Below are 21,788 nucleotides of genomic sequence, written 5' to 3'. Positions count from 1 at the left end.
TAGACTGTTGTCAGAACGGCCCCTCGGTTGGTGTAACGGAGAGCCGATGAGGAAAGGGGGGGGATCAACCTTGCTTTAGAGTGGTGACACCCGTCTTGGCCCGCTGGTGAAGAAAACAACGGCCGCCTTGGGGGAAGAGTTCTGACAACCTTTTTTTTTAGTTTCAGGAAGATTTGCGAGACATTTGTTCAACATGGAGAGAAAGAAAGTGATCTGCACTTTTGGATTCATTGCTATTGTGGCAGTTGTTGCCATTATCACGTGGTTTGTTGAGGATGTAATTCCTGCCCGTGATTTATATGTGGTTTCTACACCGGTGCCAGAGGAGCATTTCTTTTATACGCTCCCCTATCAGGAATCAAAACACCGCTTGTCCTTTGTAAATAACAAGTCAAGTCATTATACTTTTATTCGACACATGTATCATAAAAAGTACAAACATATAATACACACAATTATAAAAAACAATTCATTATTTACAAAAATACATATAAGAATTATGTGGAAGAATTGACTTGATGAACATTTTTTAAAATCTTAGTCCTGATGATCCATGCACAAGATAAAAACTTTGCAACTCCACAAATAATAACCATGGAAGTGGTGTTGGAAATAAGAATACGTAAGGCTGATTTGTAATCTCTAACACCAAGATTCTTTATAGCTGGTTTTAACCATTTCTTCCTAGGTAGAATGTATGCCTTACAGGCAAAGAAAAAATGGCCCAATGATTCTTCGGGATTTGCACACCCTGGACATTTTATATCCTCTTCCCTCTTATTGTTCCATCTAGATGTGAAAGTTTTGAGGGGCAATGTTCCATGTCTAAATTTAAGATATAAGGTCCTTTCCCGAGGAATTTGAATAAAATCCAGGAACAACTCCAGTTTTAAGGTGCATTTATGGGTCAAAAATGTCTCGGTCAAATGGCCCCAGTTTGGGTTTTGTAATGCCCTGGCCTCTATCCAATCCCAATATAATTTTTTCACCACTTGTTTTGGTGGGGGTGATTGGGATTCCCAAGCATCTCTTAAACCCACATTTGCTGCAAGGTGTTTTAGGGCATTTAGCCACTTGATTTTGCCTGAAGTATTTAATTTTAGCATTTCATCTAAAACCGAGGCATAGTTAGCTAACTCTGGGGTCCTCCTCAAACGGACCCAGTATAAAAGAGGACGAAGCTGGAGGATATCCCGAATAGATTTTCTACCTAGGTCTAAAAATAGCGGTTTAAGTGGTGTGGAGGAAGGAAGTGATACCAGGTCCCTCATAAACTTATTCTCTGATCGAACGTGGTCTTTGGTATTCTCATTGCCCCACAGTTCCGAGCCATATACAGCTGAGGCAATAGCTTTACCCTCATAAACAGATAGGGCAGGGGAAACTGGCCTACTCACAGAGAGACGTTGGTTTTTTAAAATAGTGCCGGAAACCCTCTTAAGATTTAAAAGCATTTTATATATATGGGGTTCCCATTTCAAGTGATTATTAATCCTAACACCAAGGTAATCAAACTCTTCGACCACCTCCAAGGGAGATCCATTCAAGGTCAAATGGATATTCCTATATTTCCTCTTGGCGGTCATAACCATTAGTTTAGTTTTAGTTGTGTTTATTGTGAGACCCCGTTCCTGACAAAAAACACTAAACTGATCAAGAAGGGTTTGGAGGCCTGTGGGGGTTTTAGATAAAAGCAGGGTGTCATCGGCAAAGAGGAGCGATGGCATTTTCTCCCCAGCCACAACTGGGGCGTCGGCTGGTATCTCTTGCAGATGTTTCACCACCCCATTTATAAAGAGGGAGAATAAAGTGGGGGCCATCACGCACCCCTGCCGTACCCCTCTATTAACGGGTATACTCTTGGTGAGTTGCCCCTGTGTCCCCCAGCGTATCTTCGCATAAGTACCCTCATGGAGTTTGATGATAAGATTTAGCAAATAGAGTGGGAAACCCATATCCAATAGGACATTCCAGAGTTTAACACGGGGTATTACATCAAAAGCAGTTTTAAGATCAATAAAAGCCAGATAAAGGCTCCCTCTGGTAATTGACACGGTTTTCAAAAAAACTGCACAGAATCTAAAAACTTGGTCAATGGCCCCTACATTTGTAAATAACACCTTCATTCAAATGCTACATCATACCCACACTGCTACAAATGAAACAAATTGCTGGATATGTGGTATGATGCCAGCGCACCAGAAGAAGGGGGGAACACCGTTCATACCTCTCCCTTTCTCTCATAATGGTTCTTGTTGTGCCTGGTATACTCTTCTATTTGCCACAAGAAAGCCTGCTGTTGGAAGGTTACTTTTTAGACTAAACAAAGAATGTCACCAGAATAAAGAAGGCTATCCACAAGCCAATGGAACTATATGGGAGTGGGAAGAATATCGACCAGACAATGAGTCTACTCCCTACATTTTTACGAACACTAGAGACACTGTCGAAAGTGAAAAATTTGTGATCTCAGTTGCACAAGCACAAGCGGACTTATGTGTGCAAAGTGTTGGGTACATCCCTGTAGGTGTTAGTGATTGTATTAAAGTCTTAAATATAGATGGCCTGAATAATAGCACATTTTTAGCATCCCATAATACATATTTTGTATGCGGTAATAGAGGATATTACCGATTACCAGCTGGCTGGTCAGGAGTATGTTATGTATCGTTTTTATTACCACCAGTGTTTTTAGCACCTGCCACATATCATAAAGACTTGAGATTGTTGAATAATGCCACTGTGAATAGATACAAACGTACTTTATCTATTGATGATGTGGACCAGACCGATACTAGTTTGCAGCAATATGTAGATTTTAACCTAGGTTTATTTTTTTTTGTTGGAGCTGTCCTAAACAGTAGAAAGATAAGAAGATTAACTAGAGTTGTAGAGGCAGTGACCATCCAAACTGCTGCAGCACTAGGAAACGTAACTGAAGAGTTGCAAATTACTAGAATTGTTGCCCTGCAGAACAGAATGGTGTTAGATGTCATATTAGCAGAAAAGGGAGGAGCTTGTAGAATTATTGGAAGTAGCTGTTGTGTCTTCATCCCTGACCACTCGCCTTCGGTTTATAGTGCCATAAATAAACTGCATAAAATAGCTGCCGACATACATGTAGATAATGGTACATGGACCTTCTCTAGTTGGTTTTGGACCTTATTTACTACATGGGGTTGGAAGATTCTCACTGGCCTTTGTATAATAGTAGCAATTCTCTTCACTTGCTGTATGTGTATTCAATGTGGTCCTATGATATGTTCTCTTTGTATTACCTCTTGTACACCCAATAAGAAAGCTGTTTCCGAAGCTGCTTATCAAAAAAGTTTAACTAAAGAAATTTCTAACATTATGAGCATTGACATTCAAGATGAGTATGATGACTACCCTATGAAATGGAATGGCTTCAGCTAATGCTGAAAGGGTAGTCTGTTGTAAATAAAACAGCGGTATTATTAAGCATTAGCCGAAGCCATAATGCATTAGTCCAAATATCTAGTATACGGATTCCATTTTGTATTTCGAGTCTGCCATTTTCATGTCCTGCATTGCCATGTGCTCAATGTTCTGATTGTCCTACCTCTCTGCCAGTTACACTGTGGATTCTACCTAGCAACAGTTATTATTAGTCCTTCTTGAGCGCATCCTCAGCAGAAGTAACAGCTGTTCCTTATTAGCATAGCCCTCCCATGTTCTAGAAATACTGTTAGCTCCACCCACTGATATGTTTAGAAATGTCCTTACGTGGTTGTAACTTCTGTCTAAACTGTAAACTGAACCCCTTCCACTGTGTATAAAAGGGGCCATGTGCTTGTATTCAGTGTGCTACTCTGTACAATGCTGTAGAAGTGTTGTAGAGGTTGTATCACCACCTTTAAAGGTTTATTAAACTATGCTTTTGTATTTCCAGTTTCCTTGCCAACTTCATTTGTAAGTCTAAGGACTTTGTACACAGAAGGGCGTACCCTTTCGGTACCTTTGGGCCTTGCTGAGGTCTGAACTCATCACTCTGACTGAGCATTGGCACAATAGCAAACATAAAGTAGAAGAGCTTAGATGGTGCATTGTAGAAAAAATTGAACAGTCTAAACGAGGTGGTAACATTGAGAATAAGAGGAAAATAAGAGAACAATTTTACATGTGTAAATTTATGACCTTTACACATGGTTTAAACAACCGAGAAGAATGGGAAAGACTATACCGATGAATATAAATAAAATGCTGCTTTATCACGCGATCAAGAGTACTTGATAGGAAGTATTTAAAAAGTCCCCTTTTTTATATGAATCTCAATAATAAAAATCTTTTTAATATCGCTCCGTTGAGAATCGAGTATCACTTTATACATGAACCCATGAATATTAGAAAAAGGAATGGATTAAGCATCCTTTAGATCAAAAGAAGACCTTTCGGGAGTTAAGAATGACTAGGCCAAGATGGCGGCCAATACGAAGGGTGTTTTAAGCTGCATATATAAAACAAACAATACAGCACAGCGGGTTAAAATATCATAACAATGAAAGTGATTAATAATAATACCTCAATTTTTTTATGTATAACGAAACAAGGAAAACAATTCTTCACATATAGGAATAATAGTAGATATAACATATATAGCTGCTAAACACCACTCTAAGATGGCCAAAAAAACAAAAAAACAGGAGTATTCCACCATATGTATCACGTGACTAACAAAGTGAAATCATGTGACCGATCCAGAACTCTTTAAAACCAGGCAGCGAGAGAAATTCGGTTTACTTGACACCGACCGCGGCACTTACTAACAAGGAAGCACCAGGTAAGGAGGGGAAGTGCTCTGGGTTTAGTTTAAACCTTAGGAGAAATAGGAGGGAGACTCTACTCGTGGCCATTATGCATCAAAGAGGGTTTTTTTAAAAAGTGAGAACTCTCTGTGAAAAAAGTGTAAAACTCCATAGTGTCAGGACACAACTTATCTGGTTCACCAAGGTCTTGCACGGGAACAGAGATGCTAGAACCCAAATCCCTTTGGGCAATGTCGGTGGGTCAGGTCTCTGAACCCTCCCTACATTACTCCCAGGGAAGGGGGTGTGGATAAAATAACAAACAGAGAAGAGAATGGTCCAGCGTTGGTTCCCTCTGGTCTCTGCCTTCTGGTGGCTTGGTAGATGTGTGGAACCTAAAGACAATAATACAACATTACACTCCTACCATCCATTATCACTGTTCTATTCTGAATGCATGTCTTTTCTCTGCTCACCCACCCTAGTACTGCTGGACCTTGCCTCTCTTCTTAGATAATGATTAGGCTTCTGCTCAGCTACCAGTTGTCACTAATATACAATAAACAGCAATAGATTAGTTTAATTCCTTATCACGATAGCGGGTCTTGACCTAATTATTTTTGGATAGGGATAGCGCACTTACTTCACTGGTATCTGAGATTCTTGTTATAATGGATTCTGTGTTTTACTTCTCTTCTCTCTCTTTTCACTTATAGTTGTTTTGCTGATAAGTAACTTAGTCTCTCTCTTTCTCTTTTTCAGTTTTGCACAGTTCTAGAGTTGTTACTCAGCAAGTTTGGTAAGTATTCTCCTTTCCTTTTCTTCTGTCTATCTTAGTTTGTTGCCCTCATGTTTCTTTTTATGAATCAGTATACTGTCTTTTGGGTTAAGTCTCAAGAGCTTCGAAAATGGTTAAATAGATATATATATATATATATTTATTGTAATAGGAAATAGCATTTGAATGTTATTGCAGAATTTAACTTAGCTTTTGTCTTCTCGGCTACTCGCGCTGCAGGCGCCTCTCGCCTGGTCTTATCTTCGGGGGTGGACTTGGACACTCTGACAGGATACCGGTGAAAACTCCCACAGCTGGCTTTGACAGCGGAAAGACGTTTCCTTCACAGAAGCCGCTCCTTTTCAGCTACGCGGCAGTGACAGCGTCTCTTCTCACGGAGGAAGCTCCTCAGACCGATTGAGTCTGTCAGAGGGGCCCCGACTTGAAATGCGGACGCTCATACGTTTTGAAGGCTCGCGCTTGACTAGTTGCGCCGAGCCTGCTTCTGGCTTCGTTCTCCTTACACTCCGGATAATAAACTAAAAACTACTATGACTAGAATTTCTACAGCTTGACACGACAAACCTCCTCAGCTAGGGTCTTCAGTGAAGTGCGAGTTTCTCATAACACTCGCGCTCCACATAGCGACCTCAGCAGCTGGGGTCTGAAAGACTAGAACGTCCCTCGTCTCTTGCGCTGGCCACAACGGCGGCCATCTTACATCTCCAGGATTGTACTCTATCTGTCCACGTGTTTGGGGAACGTCTTGATTTTCTCCCTAATGTGGTTGGACAGGTAATGACCGAACCCACAGCCTGAGTCCTGACACATAGCGAGATTAATAAGAAGTAGCTCGCACCACGGAGCAAGAGACTAGACCGAAAGTACAATTAGAATAGAGGTCGCTTAACGCTGTATATTAAATACATAGAGATCCTAACTTCAGTTTATGGTGACTAACATCTCATGAAGTTGGTATTCAGTTTAACAGACTGGATAAAAGCAGCGATTATTAAAAACATGAAATACTCGATTTATAAAGATGAGAGAGCTTTTGATAAAGAACGAAAAATCTGGAAGAAGCAAAACCACATCATGTTAATAAATAGTTTGTGTAAAACGATGTGGAGATAAATAAGGCTTTTTGTAACTAGTCAGCAAAGATATTATTAGAAAAAATAGTGCCACAACCAAAGGCTATGACACATGTTCTTTATCCAATTTCCTTTGAACATCAGAACGCTAATTCTGGGATAATTGAAGAAGTCCCGAGTAGAAAGCGTGAAAAGAAATGGAATAACTCCCCGACAGGAGGAATGACAGATTGAAAAATACTCTGAATTAATACTGGTAAGCTCTAGCGGTTGCTATATATAGAAACAAATGTTGAAATAAATTAATAGCAATATCCTGAAAATCCTGTGTACTGTCTTTTTATAAAAAAGGTGCCAGTACGTACTCATAAGAATAAGAAAGGCGTGCCCATATTGTAGAACAACACTGGAAATGGAAAAAAGGTTTTTAATGGAAACACACCATAATCTATCCAGTAAGTATAATGCAGAAGAACAGTGAGGTGCAGTTAAAAGATTAGAACAAGAGTTAAATAAATATGATCTCTATCTTACTTCAACATAGGATAAAGAAAATTCAACTGGTTGAAACCGGCCTCCTATTAATCAACGGGGCCAATAAGTGAATACACTAAAGGTATGCGAACTGAATAGGGTTGTACACTGTGTATGGATGAACGTAAATCACAGTATGAATGAGGATACTTTAATATGGATGTCTCGCACCTGGAACACAAAACCAGCACAGGGAAAATGCCTAGTATAACCATAAAGACCTATGCTAGAATAATAATCTGAGGATGTAAGACATCAAGTCGTCATAAAGAATCCATATTCGCACTTTTGAGTATGATGTTTGAACTATGAAAGCAATATGTAGTATAAGTCCCCTCAAGATGGTAACTAAACCCCATATACAGAGGTTTTAAATTGCTTTAACATGTTTTAAGGTTTTGTAAACGTATGCCGAGGATGGGTAGTGACATTGTTTTTTTTAAAATTATTTCCACAGAATTGGTTTTAATTGTCCTGAGGAAGGCGGTGCGCATTGCAAGATCCACCGAAACGCGTCGACTTGGATTTGATTGTATTTTTAAGTGTATTGTGAATATATGGTGAAAAATGTATCATTTTTGTGAGTGTTATGACAACAGGCATGTCTATTATTGAATAACTGTATGCAAATATACATATGAACATCCACAAAACAGAGATACATATATTTGTTTGCAAATGTAAAAATTGTTTCTTATAAATTCTGAATCTCTTTTATACGAATAAAATATTTTGGAAATAATACATACACCTTGGCTACGTAGTATATACAATTTTAGAATGTAAGTGCTCTTTTGATGGTTCCACTTGAGACATAAGTTGTGCGTGCATGGAAGATTATGACGGTTGAAACACAGTAAGCTTTCTAGTGAATAAGTTTGGAGCTCTTTTAACTAACTTTAGAACTCCATAAAAACTTAGAGATAGGAACTCAAGGGAACTTTTTGCGTTTGTTGACATAATTTACCCTGTTCCCCTGAGATACAAGGGTTACTCTCCTTTGATTTACATTGCATGCTTTCCAAGCCCATGCAGTAGTTCCCATTCTATTCCTTACCATCCCTCCCCAGGGCAGCTCCTCCGCTAAGGCGGAGGAGCCTCGCCTCGCTAGACTTAAAGCGGTGTAAAACATTTTTTATTATAATAACAGGAGTTATTTCTGTTATTATCGTTTTATTTTTTGAATCAGCCAGGTTGGGTGGGGCTGGGACTCCCATGACGTCCGGAAGGAGGTGTGGTTGCTGCACTCCAAAGTGGGCATGACTGCTTGGCCAGCCCTCTCTGGCCGGCCAAACAGTCACGCACACTTTGCATGTTCCCCACCAGGCTGCATTACACATCCTGGTGGGGAACATGCCCAGCCTCCCATTCCCCATCTGAGCACTGAGCCGTGGCGCTTAGACCAATCACAACAATGCATTTCAGCCTTGTTATTGGCTTTGGGGAGGGAGCCTATGTGCCAATCTATCATTGGTTGTCCCTTTGTTTCCCTGAGTATACCTGCCCTCTCTTGGTTGAGGGCAGATGAGAGCCACTACATGGGCCACTGCAGCTTGGCTGCTGCACAGTATACTTCATATTGTGGTGCTGCTTCATAGTGTGGTGCACCCAATCCACCTCTAACCAGGGGGTTATATAGTTTGTGCAAGGTCACTCTTTTCCTTTTCCGGCCCAACAACCTTTGCAGCTTACATAGAACACTATTCACACGTGTTAAGAAATTCTTGTGCAGTGTGCAGTGGGCCGTGGTCCAGCCCACAACGCATCTATCTTCACCGCCGTGGGCTGCAGTTCAGCCGGTGGCCCCTCCCTACTTCTCTTGGGCACACAGCGGTTCTGTGCGGTGGCCCACTGTAACTGTCTTGGCGTCGCGGGTCTGGCCTGCGATGCCTACATATAATCAGATGCAGGTCAAAGCCCGCGGCTAACAGGGCGGGACTGACCGTTGCGGGCACTGGGCAATCCTCCGGTGCGCCGCAAGGGTGGGGGCTGTTTTTGTTACAGGGCCGTTTATGCAGCATAGCTGCAAAATCGGCCCTGTAACAAAATCGGCCGAAAACCGGCTCCGGCAAATAGCTCGGTCGCACCCCCAACCCCCCACCCCTCGGGGGCCGGCCGAGCACTTTGCCGGGGCCGGTTTTGGTTCCCAGTCCGGCCCTGGCAGCTAACCTTCCCTCATGTCGAGCATGCCGCGGATCCATGCGGTAGCCCGTTACTGTTTCCTTTGTGTCTCAGATATACGTTTTGGAACTGCGGATTCCTGTACAATGAGCTGCAGGGACATGAATTCACTCACTTCACACCTTGGAAACAGATATAACAGCCATCATAATGTTGGGGAGCAATTTTCCCGACAAGTCCTCTTCCCATAACCCCACAGCTTTGTTTCCAGAATTCCTTGGGAATGGTTTTCTTGCCCCATTCTAAGATGGGATCGTATCTTATCTTTTTCATTACCACTTCCGTATCCAGGATGGTGATTGTTCACTTCCTGTTGCATCACTTCCTGTTTCTGGGTATATATGGGGCTGAAGCTCTAATCTCTCTGTGTTGCATTATTCCTCGCTCCTACTGGTGGTGTGTCCTTGCTCCTGTTGGTGTATTTTTGTTCCCTTTGGTGTATCTTCGTTCCTGTTGATGCTTCCTGTTCCTAGTTGGATTTCTTTGCTCTTGCTTGGAATTATTCCGTTGCCTGGTCTGTTACTTCATTGCTGGCTATTTTTTCTTCCTAATTCTTCCTGGTCCCATCCCTGGTTTCCTTATGTCGCCTCCTTGCCACTCATGGAGTCTCCACCTGCTGTTGAGGTCTTTTCCCTTCAGTGTTTTTCCCTCATGGGGACTTCCTCTGGAAGGCACCGTCTGCCCTGGCATTACATTGTCAGCAGCACCGTGGCTATCGGAAAGGGTCGCCCTTATCTAGGACAAACCAGAAATGTCAAGAACCGGGAAACATCCCTGCGCACCCACAGTCGTACGAGGAGTTCAGGATGTGACACAACATTACCAGGAGTGTGTACGAGTGGTACAGCACTCTGGGTATCACCAACATCTTGCCAATTGCCACCCTGCCCATTGGGTAGAGAGGAAGGCACACTTGTCATTACCGAACCCAGGTTCCCTTATGTAAAGTAGTAGTCAGTATAATATACATTGACTCCCAGATTTTTGAAAGTGATGAAGCACCATTCAGGGCCTATATTTGCAGGACCACACGATTCGCTTCCAACAACTTTCTAAGGGGAAACAGGCATGATTTTGTCCAGTTCAATTTTAATTCAGAGACCTCATAAAACTTGTTGAGCATCTCGATCACCTGGGGATATCCTTCTGCACGTTGGGCAGATATCCCAACGCGTCACCTGCACATAGCAAGATGACCTCCCAGGAGTCACCACTCACCAACCTTCTTTTTGGGCCCCTCTGCTTGAAGAGGCCTTCAAGGCGCTCCATAGCTAGGGCATATATGGTCGGGGACAGTGGGCACCTTTGTCTGTTGCCCTGCCTATTTTGAAGCACTGTGATGACCCTTGCCTGCGGATTAGAGTTAATTAGCCTAATCCATAGTAAGATTTCCTGCCCCATTCTCTCTAGCACCTTTATCGAAAGCTTTTTCAATATTGAGTGGCATCACTGTGTATGCGATGCAGCTTGAGGGTCTGCATCCATAAGATGAAATAAGTGTCTTAAGTTCAAGAGGGCATTTCTGCCCAGAATAAAACCATTCTGGTATGAATGGAGCAAAGTATCAGTCTACTGGCTATAACCTTCCCAGGTATTTTACAGTCTTTATCAGGAGGGTAAAAGGTCAGTAGGGGTGCACCTCACGGGGTTCCCAACCAGGTTTAGGATGCCTTTCTTATAGTCACGTAGAGAACCCTCTTATCCCTGGCAGTACGAAACAGCTGGAGAAGTTTCAGGGTCAGCTTTGATCTATAAGTGGAGTAGAACTCCACTGGGAGTCCATCTGTAATGGGAGGTTTTATTACGTGCCTTTTGATCTATTACGACATGGGCTTCATCAACCATGAGTGGCTCGTCTACAGCATGAGCTGTAGCAGGTCAAGGATGTGGGATTGGTACCCTATCTAGATAGGCCTGCAGGTAAATGTCCACCAACCCCCTTCACTGCAGTGTATAGGAAACTACAATAGTCCTTATTGATATCGCCTGCATAATGAAGGGTTCAATGCTTAGGGATCTTATGGAACCCACTGGAGTTCTGTTGGCGTTTGTCCAAAGGAACCAGCCAGCAAACACCCAACTTTGTCTCCCTCAACATGCTGTCTAGCTATATGTTGGATCTGCCACTCTGGAAGATGTAACAGCTTATGTAAAAATTTCACCTCGGAAAAATATGAATACAGACAAAGTATGGGACAAACTTGATACATACATGCATGCATGCCTTGAAGCTTCCCATCTGGAGAGTCCAATCAATATGCGTTCCGAAAATACATCAGTTTCATTTGGCTAGATCCGCATTATGAGGTTGATTACACATGAAGAGCGACGGTCTCACTCCGTTCGCCCTTTCCTCTGGCCCCCCCCCACCTTCTCAGATTTTTGCTCTTCTCTTCTCCTTCTTCTTCCTCCAAATTTCCATTCAGGTCCAAATATAGTTTTAAAAATTTGACTTTGGTTCAAATTCCACTAGTCATGCATAAATAATACATCTCCCTCCAACTTTTGTTAGCTTGCCTGACGAACAACCATTTTTTTCATTTTGATCCTTAGCCTCTCTGTTTTTTATATGTAATCTACATTTCTTAACAGTACATATCATAAAAAATATATATGAATGACATCAAAGGAATAGTGACAAAACATGTATAAATGGTACCACAGTTGTGCAGAGGTGATAAGAAAGATCTCTCTAATATAGCTACTGTGAAATGTTTCTCATCACTTAATTTAATCAATATAAGAATGGATTGAATAGAAGTCAGTAATCAGTTATTATTGCTTTACTTAGATTACATGGTTCGAACAAAATTGCACTATTTATATCATGCCTCAGGTAATGGTACAAATTTGTTTAATATAATTATACTCTTTAGACACTACAGCTTGAAATTAATGTAGGTATAATTATGGCATATTAGGTGAATGTTTGCCAATATGACAGTAATCTGATTATAATTCACAGTAAGCAAGGGCAATTATCTTAATTGCTTAGCGAGGAGGTTGCTATTCCTTAGCTTTGATATAGTATCTGGTGCAAGGAATTGCTAAATTATATAGTTTAAGAAGTTTATTGGACTTATTTAAACCACCTTTCTAGGATAACAACACTGCTAGACTTTGCTCTTACATTTCTATGAGAGATGATTATTTTCAGTTAGTGTCATGATCCCAAAACCCTCTACTAGAGTCCAGGTGCTATTGTGGAAAAGTAAATTTTGCCATGTTCTGTGTCCCTACGTGTCCCCCATCTTATGTTATGTGTGCATGATTAATATGCATATGTATTCCCCATGTTTGATTAAAGACGCAATTACAGTTGTGTCCATCTCTAGTATGCCAGTTTCCAGTTCTCGTGAAAGCTACGAATATCAGGCCTATGTAAAGTTACGTTGCCACGTTTCTCAGTGTGCACGTTATTTCATTATAAAGTCCCCGTTTCTAGGCCTCAAAAGGGCCCGGACACCAGATTCAGCTCCTGTCTCCTGAGCCCTCGCTGAGGAGCGATACAGACCCCCACCTGTATCCTCGACCCTTCACTTACTTCCTGCCTCGCAGTGCCCGGTTCAGCCTGGCTCTGCCTACGAGTCTGCCAAGAGTATGTTATGATTCTAGTTATCAGTTCAGCCCTCCTTCTCTGCATTCCTAAGCTACTGAATCGCATCAATAGTTTCCGTCATTGTCTAGCCTTTACGTCTCCATGTAGGAGAAATACTGTATTAATGGTCATTTAATATTCTTCATCACGCACTACATGTAGAATAATGCATGCTCCAGTCTTAGAGTCTGTTAGCCTCTCCCCTCCTGACTCTTAGTTTATATCACCATGTTCTCTAAACATCAGATACTAGATAGTGTTTAGGTACATGTCGCCCTGACTCTCCAGACTTCAGTCTCTGCTCCTAGCGCAGAGTTCATAGCCCCCAGCTTCTCCTAGTAACACGTCATTGTCAGTTTGCGCGCACCATTAGGTTAGAGGTCCCGGCTCCTTAGGTAGCCCCCTCCATGTTTCCGCCCCATTTATGACATATTCTGTTACGTTTACATCACATGTCCATGTATACGCCTCCTGTTACACCCACTTTCACCCTTATCTTTCGCGACTGCTATTGACCACACCCACTGCTCCGCCTACTGTATTCACTGTAATGCAACTGTTTTAGTATATATGCTTGTGCATTGTTATTAAAAGTTATCCTTATTCCTTTTCCTTGATCCTGCCCCCGGCAGCGCTGCCATCCTGTTCCCGTGCAGGTTGTCCTGTTCCTGTCCTTTATGCTGTATTAAAACCTGCAAACTCCTACTACCTCGAATCTTGACTCTTATTTATTGAGCTATCTGTTATTGCTATGTCCAGTCAAACCTAGATCCGGTATTATTTATTTATATACCACATAATGGCGCCCGAATAGGGACTTGCCCTTTCCCCACGCGCCGGTGAAGCCACGCCGGCCCCCTGACCCTCTGCAGCCGTGACGGAACCATACCGTGCACGTGCAGATATTTCTGCTTCAAGTATCCCTCAGGCCCACGGAGGAGACGGAGGTGGCGGTCCAGCATCCAGACGAGGCGGTGGAGGAACGCGGCGAGTCCCGACCAGAGCCCAAGCCGAGAGTCCAAGGTCCGAGGTATCCGGAGGTCCACCCGTAACTGAAGTCCGAAGTTCGTCCGTCCGGCGTCGAAGCAGTCCAGTCCAGTCCGAGGCCTTCCGTCCTTGCTGCCCGGTGAGTACCGTTGCTGGGGTAGTATCTAGACAGGGTCAATCTAATTGACTCTGGTCCGTGGGGTTTGGTGGTACACAGATCCCAAAACGAAGTGTCCACTTCGGTGGATGCGGGTCCTGACGTGTCTCTTTATGAGACCGGTAAGTTTCGTACTGTTTTAGCAGTGCATCTAGTTTCTGTTCTAGTCAGTTCTGTTCTCGAGAAGATTCATGTATTCTGTTTTCCGTATTCCAGGTAGTATTCTGTTCGAACTGTTATTTTAAATGTTCTTCATGTATTTTTAATGTCGTGGTATGAAAGTGGTGTAATTATCGTGTTCATTGTGTATTGTATTGTGTCTAGATTACAGTTCAGTCATGCCCCTATTTTCCAAACTACCTCAGTTAAAAACCAGAAAAGGTCTGTTAGAAGCAGCAGTTCCTGTCCCGCCTAGGGACAGTCCAGGTCATTTTATGTATCAGAAGCATGGCATAAGTGCCATATTATATCTAGATTTATGGGTAGAGTACACCAAAGAGTTAGAAGAAAAGTATAGATGGCCTGTATCAGGCACATGGGATGCCGAGTGCATCATGCGAGTAGAAGAAGCATTATGGAAAAAGAAAGCCAGACAGTCACAGAAAGATGCCATCGAGTTATGGCGCAAAGAATCTCATAAAAGAACCGAAAAAGAAATCAGAAAGTCAGAACTAAGTAGAGAATCCTTAGAACGAGCCCAAGAAAGGGAACTAATCGAGAAAGGTGAACGAGTTAAAACCGAACAGTCAGACAGACAGAGGCATGCCCTCATTAAGGGTATGTATCCTCTTCTTGCCGAGGGCTTGCCAAAAGCGACCCCGGAGGCATCCAGTAATTTTCCGCCACCCTTAGTTCCGACCAAGCTACGTCACAAACCGACCGCAGCTGATATTTTTCTCTCGTCCTATTTGGACGACACAGTCCCAGAATATGCAAATCCTGTTCCGCCAGTTCCTGTAAATAATGTAAATCCTGCTCCTCCAGTCACCGGAGTACCTGTTACGGTACCCCCGGTCCAGCCCGTAGTACAACTTCCCGCCATATCAGCCACTCTGCCAGCACGAAGAGTATCGGTCGACGATTCTAGTTTAGGGGCCGCAGGAGGAGGTCCTCCTGGTACCCCGCCACCACACCAACGTGTAACGTTAGTCGAGTTACATGAACGTGCGTTACAGCGTACGCCCAAATATAAGTCCGTTGCAGATATCCGACGAGCTCTCACTGAATGCCGCTATGATCCAGTTGCAGGTGATGATAGTACAGTTATATATTCCATCCGTGTAAGACGGGTGACCGGGTATTTGGACACCCTACCGAATATGAAAGAAGATCTAGACAGAATATATCGTTTCATCCGTACAGGGGATGATCCAGAAAGTATTGGCGAAGCCATGTCTCAAAGGAAAGCTGAGATCCAGCTCATGTTATTAAAGTTTCTGATTAATTGTTTAATAAGGGAACAAGATTATCCGACCAAAGATCCGGCCGAAATGAGAATCCTGACAATATAGCCGAGGGTAAACACAGAACTATCAGTAGTATAGAGAGTATGTACAAGAGAATTTGTAAGGAAATAATAAAGTTACACGAACAACGTAAAGCAGCACAAGTAAGCGAGAAGGAGAATGACTCTTCTACAGAAGAGGTAGAGGACGAGAATCCCACTAGAATAGCGTACGTAGGTAGAACTAGACTTTCCGACCGACATTCACGTCTAGACTACAAGAAGACTGTCCCTCATCCAGCACCAGAACAAGGTTCTCTAGAACAAGTGTTTCAAGCTACCGATCACATTCTGAAATCACGAATCGGTTATAGTGAGTTAAGTACTATGCATGAACAAGAACTAGCCCGATCAGCAGTCCGATGGGTTACTGATTCTACCACTTTTCCAGACGAAATAGTGGCACAAATGTTTCTGAAATTGCCCCCAGCTGAGCAACGACTGGTGGGTATGTATATGATTCAGCACCTCATTACTCTGTATGAGGGTCAGCACTCTGATCCAGGTCCGTTACACGATGTCCTGAACGAGTTACTCCAGTATAGATGGAAAGGTCTAGGTACCGATTTAATTAGTGTCATTCTAGAACAGCGCCATAAATATAGAACGTTTCTGAACCCGCATTTTGTTCATGTCTCACCTCCAGACAGTAAACCGTTTTATATAGATAGACAGAATCCGTTACGAGAAGTACACCCAGTCAGGACAGCAGATGGTGAAATGCAACGAGTATTTGTTTACACCCCGATTACAAAGATGGAACTCTTAGAAATGAAGAAATTAATTCCCTGTCACGACAAAGATCCAGCAGGGTTCCACCGAGAATTAAAAGACATGCTCCGTATGGGAGAATACACGTATCCAGATATAATTAAAATGTTAAAAGTCCTGTTGCCCGCAAGGGTATACGAAAAACTCAAGGAAAAAGAATGGGAGGTGGGAGAGAAAAAGATCGATTGGGCAGTTCTAGAAGCTGAAGATAAGATACGAGTACCAGGTACTGGTCTTGGAGAGAAATGTAAAGAATTACCAGAACTGTTAATACAAGTTTTGCCAAGATTATTAGCCACTAAAAAGGAAGACTGGGATGCAATCTCAGCCTGTACACAGAAACAAGACGAAGACACTAGTGATTTTTATTCTAGATTTGAGAAATGCTTTAGTATTAACAGTGGCTTGAAGACAAGTAGCGAGTCATACCCTCATCTTTTTGTTACTAAATTAGTCGAGAATTCAAGTCCCCAAGTTAAGAACCGAGTTTTGAAAGTCGAAAGTACCTGGCAAGCTAATACCCCGTCCCAAATGTTACAGATGCTTCAGTATCACCAGAATAGAATCAGAGAAGAGCAAGATCATGAAAGAAAACGTATGAAAGACACGAAAATGAAAGTACTAGTTGCACAATCTGTTCCACAAGACAGTCAGAAGAGGGGTACGAATCAAGCCAGTCATCCTGCAGTTCCCGTTAAAGGGACCTGTAATTATTGTAAACAGCCAGGTCATTTTATAAACGAGTGTGCAGTTCTGAAACACAATATAGCTACTGGTAAGACTAAAGAAAGACCACGTCCGCCTAGACAAGAACAAGTTTCACAGACTTCTCAGCCACAGAATGCACAACAGACAGTTCCAGCACCGCAGCCTATTGCTGCAACACAGCATGTTACACAGCAGATGTACCAGTATGCACAGTCCGAGTATCCAGAGTATCAGCCATATTCATGAAACAGCCTAGAGAGGGAGGTAGGCTTGCCTCTCATCGAGATACCTGTAGATCAAGAAGGTCCCTATGTTCATAGTCAAGTATTAGGAAAAGACAGAAAGTTTCTGATTGATACAGGGGCAAGTAGGACGACCATCAGTCACGCCGAAGTTCCAGGGGCTCCGCTCTCAGGCTCTAGAAATGTTTCCCTTGGATTTTCAGGAAAGCCTATTGTAAATGAGATATCTAAGCCAGTTACTCTAGAAGTAGGTCCATTGTCCCGCACTACTGATCTGTTACTTACAAAGTCGTGTCCAGAAAATCTGTTAGGTATTAAAACACTGAAAGAATTAGGTGCAGTTATTTGCTGCTCCCCAGAAGGAATACGACTGTTTTTACGTGACTTCAAGGGTCACTATGTATTACGAGATTTTGATCCGAGATTGTCCAATGTTCCGCAGCATCTATGGGCGCAAGGTCCAACTGATGTAGGTTATATGCAAATCACACCCCATCGTGTGACTCTCAAGCCAGGTGTAGTGTTACCACGAATCAGACAGTACAGACTGCCACCTGAGGCTGTAGCAGCCTTATCCAAAATTATTGACGAGCTCATCGCTCAAGGAGTAGTTGTAGAAACTGACTCCAATGTATGTAATTCTCCGATCATTCCAGTCATGAAACGTACTGATCCAAATGCACCCCCAGTATATCGATTAGTGATTGACCTTCGAGAACTCAATAAATGTATTATTCCCCAGTACCCAGTTGTCCCAGATATCTCTTCCCTATTGACAGCCATTGATTCCGAAGCCTCATTTTTTACAGTCATAGACCTCAAGAACGCGTTTTTCAGTGTCCCCATTCATCCAGACAGCCAGTTTCTTTTCGGATTTTGTTTAAATGGAAGGAGCTATAAATTTACACGAGCTCCTCAAGGTTTCACAGAAAGTCCTAGCATTTACAGTCAAGCACTTAAGAGACAACTAGACAATATTCACATGCCAACTGACACTGCCCTGCTCCAGTATGTCGATGATCTACTGATCACAGCCCGTTCTGAACGTGCTTGCGAGCGAGCATCCCTTACAGTCTTGTATTTCCTTGCCGAGATGGGGCACAAGGTGTCCCCTTCGAAGCTTCAATTCTGTGTCCAGCAAGTGATCTATTTAGGCCACTTACTGTCCAAGAGGGGTAGGCAGTTGACACCTGACCGTATCCAGTTAATAGCGAGTCTTCCTCAGCCCAAGACCCAGAAGGAGGTACGTGCTTTTATCGGCCTCACTTCTTATTGCAGACAATGGATTCCTCAGTATGCATTCCTAGCCAAGCCACTGATACAGTTAACGACACAGGAGGCAGCCGTATCGACTGTCCTCCCTTGGACATCTGAACATACACTTAGTTTTAATGAGTTAAAGAAAGCCTTATGCCAAGCTCCAGTTCTAGCTACACCGAACTACAGTAAGCCTTTTACACTTTACACTTTTCGTCACTGAACGTGAAGGTACAGCATTATCTGTTCTCACACAAGATCAAGCAGGTCAATACAAGCCCTGTGCTTATTTTTCGAGCACACTAGATCCTGTAGCCCAGGCTCTGCCTGCGTGCCTCAAGTCAGTTGCAGCCACAGCACTAGCTATCAGACAAAGTGATTCCATAGTATTAGGACATTCCTTGACAGTACAAGTTCCACACTCTGTGGAAGTTCTTTTAAACCGAACACAGACTCAGCACTTGACAATTGCACGTTTAACAGGTTATGAACTGACACTGTTCCAGCCACACATAGAAATCAGACGCTGCAACGTTCTAAATCCTGCTACACTGTTACCGTCAGTTAATTCGAATCCTGCCACACACGACTGTGTGGAAGTAGTTAATATTATGACAAAGCCAAGACAAGATCTGACAGATATTCCATTACCAGATCCCGACCTGACACTTTATGTGGATGGTTCATGTATGAGAACAAGTACAGGAGAACTAGTAGCCGCGTATGCAGTGACTACAGACACTGAAGTTATAGAAACACATCGTATTGATACCCTGTCTGCTCAAGCAGCAGAGCTAGTTGCTCTGACCCAAGCCTGCATACACGCCAAGAACCTGAAAGTCAATGTTTACACAGATTCACGTTACGCATTTGGAGTCGTACACGACTTTGGAGTGCTCTGGCAGGAGAGAGGTTTCATGACTTCTCATGGAACCAAGATTCAGCATGGTCTCCTTATTCAAACTCTGTTAGATGCCATACACTTACCGACATCTATTGCTATCATGAAGTGCAAAGCACATACGAAAGTTACTGATATTATTTCTCAAGGTAATGATCTAGCAGATCGCACAGCCAAGCTTACAGCACAGACTCCAGACATTTTAGTTAATCCGACACAGACACATACTCCAGATCCGACTACATGTATGACAGTTAAGGACCCCACTCAAGATGTCATAGATATCCAGTTACATGCTACTCCCGATGAAATCAAGAAATGGTCCGAACAAGGAGGGGTCCAGACAGATCAGGGATGGGTAACGAAGGGTAGAGCCACATGGTTTCTCCCCGACTCTATGGTTCAAGTCATTATCAATACCGCACATAGTCCAGCACATTTAGGAGAAAAAGCTATGTTAGACAGTATCCAGAACATTTGGTTCAACAAGCATTTACGAGCTGCAGCCAAGCAGAAGGTCCGTACCTGTATGATATGTTGCCAGTTTAACCCAGGTAAAAGTGTCCCGGTGGAACAAGGTGGATTCCAGCCCCCTGACCACCCTTTTGAAGTCCTCCAGATGGATTATATTCAGATGGAGCGATGTCGAGGTTTCAAGTATGTCCTTGTAGTTGTATGCGCTTTGTCCAGGTGGACAGAAGCATATCCAGTTCCAGATTACACAGCCGCGACCACTGCCAAGCAGTTGGTTCGTGAATTCTTCCCCCGTTATGGACTCCCTAGGGTCGTATATTCTGACAACGGCCAGCCATTCTCATCTGAGCTCATGAAACATGTTTCCCTTTTGTTAGGGTACCAGTGGAAGTTCCATTGTGTACGCCATCCTGAAGCAGCCGGTCTCGTAGAGAGACATAATCAGACCCTGAAAATCCGCATTGCCAAAGTATGTAAAGAGAAAGGTGTGGACTGGCTAGTAGCTCTGCCAGTCGCTTTGTTTTATATGCGCATGGTCGCACATTCCAGATCAGGTCTGTCCCCGTACGAGGTCGTATTCGGCCGCCCCCCTAATATGTGGGGTACACCTAGACCCCGAAGTATTACAGATGTTTCAAGTAATATGCTGACAGATTACCTAGCTTCCTTGATGTCTGCCCTACACTCTTGTCGTTCACAGGTTGCCGCCGCATTTCCAGACAATACCGAGGTGGCACCGCATGAAATCGTTCCCGGATGCATGGTTCTTGTCCGGAATTTTGATCGTTCAAGTCCGCTGGAGCCCCGCTGGAAGGAGCCCAAACAGGTCCTCCTGGCCACCCGTACTGCCGTCAAGCTGGAAGGCAGGAAGGGCTGGGTCCACCTGTCTCATGTGAAAAGATTTTACGGACTAAAGACTGTTTCAAAGAACATTTCCGAGGATTTTAAGGATTGCCAAAGTACTATTCTTAAGGACTGTCCCGCAAAAGACAATGATACAGATTCCTCCCTGTTAGAGAAAACTCCGCAGCAGGAGTATAAGAAAAAATTAAGGTCTAGTAAAATAAGTCAGCCAGTTTGATTGTCTAAGTCCTCCCCTAGGTGAAACGGTTAGACCGGTTTCTGACATGTATAAAATAGACCCCCATAGTGAGAGAGTTAGTCAAAACTCAATCCGATGTATCGTTTTTCTAAGCTTCATATTGTTTTTCAGCCTTATGTTTACCTGCACATGTTATGCATTTTATTTGTGTTTTCCAGTTTCTCATGTAAATAAGTCTGCTAATGTTACAGTAGAGCACACGTTTAGTGATCTGCCTCCTCATGAACTCTCATATCGTCTTGCTATGCGTAATAATTCCTTTATCCGCATGTTACATTATTCACACCAGACCAGCAATGCCACTAATTGTTGGGTGTGTGGTCGACTCCCCCCTTTCCAGACACCGAAGGGAGTTCTGCCACTGTTTCCTTATCCATTTTCACATAATGGTTCGTGTGGAGCATGGTCCACGTTAACGTCATCCTCAACAGATATGTCTTTTCTTAACAGTACATGTTTCCCAGACAAGCAAGGTCTTCCCCACAGAACAGGGTTAGATCTAGAAAATGAAGTTTATAATTTAGGTAATTATTCTTCGAATTTTATGGTCCTGAATGTTCAGTCTGATACTACTCCAGACTTACCCTCTATGTCAGTATTACCAGTCAAAGGTGAATTATGTGTCCGAAAGAATGGTTCCGTACATGTAGGCCATAGTGATTGTACTACTATTGTCAAGTATAGTGACAGTAGGAAATCTATTTTCAAAGCTTCACGTCATTCTTATTTTGTTT

The sequence above is a fragment of the Lissotriton helveticus genome, chromosome 6, assembly GCF_964261635.1.
Source record: "Lissotriton helveticus chromosome 6, aLisHel1.1, whole genome shotgun sequence".
In the NCBI taxonomy this organism is placed as follows: domain Eukaryota; kingdom Metazoa; phylum Chordata; class Amphibia; order Caudata; family Salamandridae; genus Lissotriton; species Lissotriton helveticus.
The sequence above is the reverse complement of the archived record's forward strand: the minus strand, read 5'-3'. Positions refer to the sequence as shown.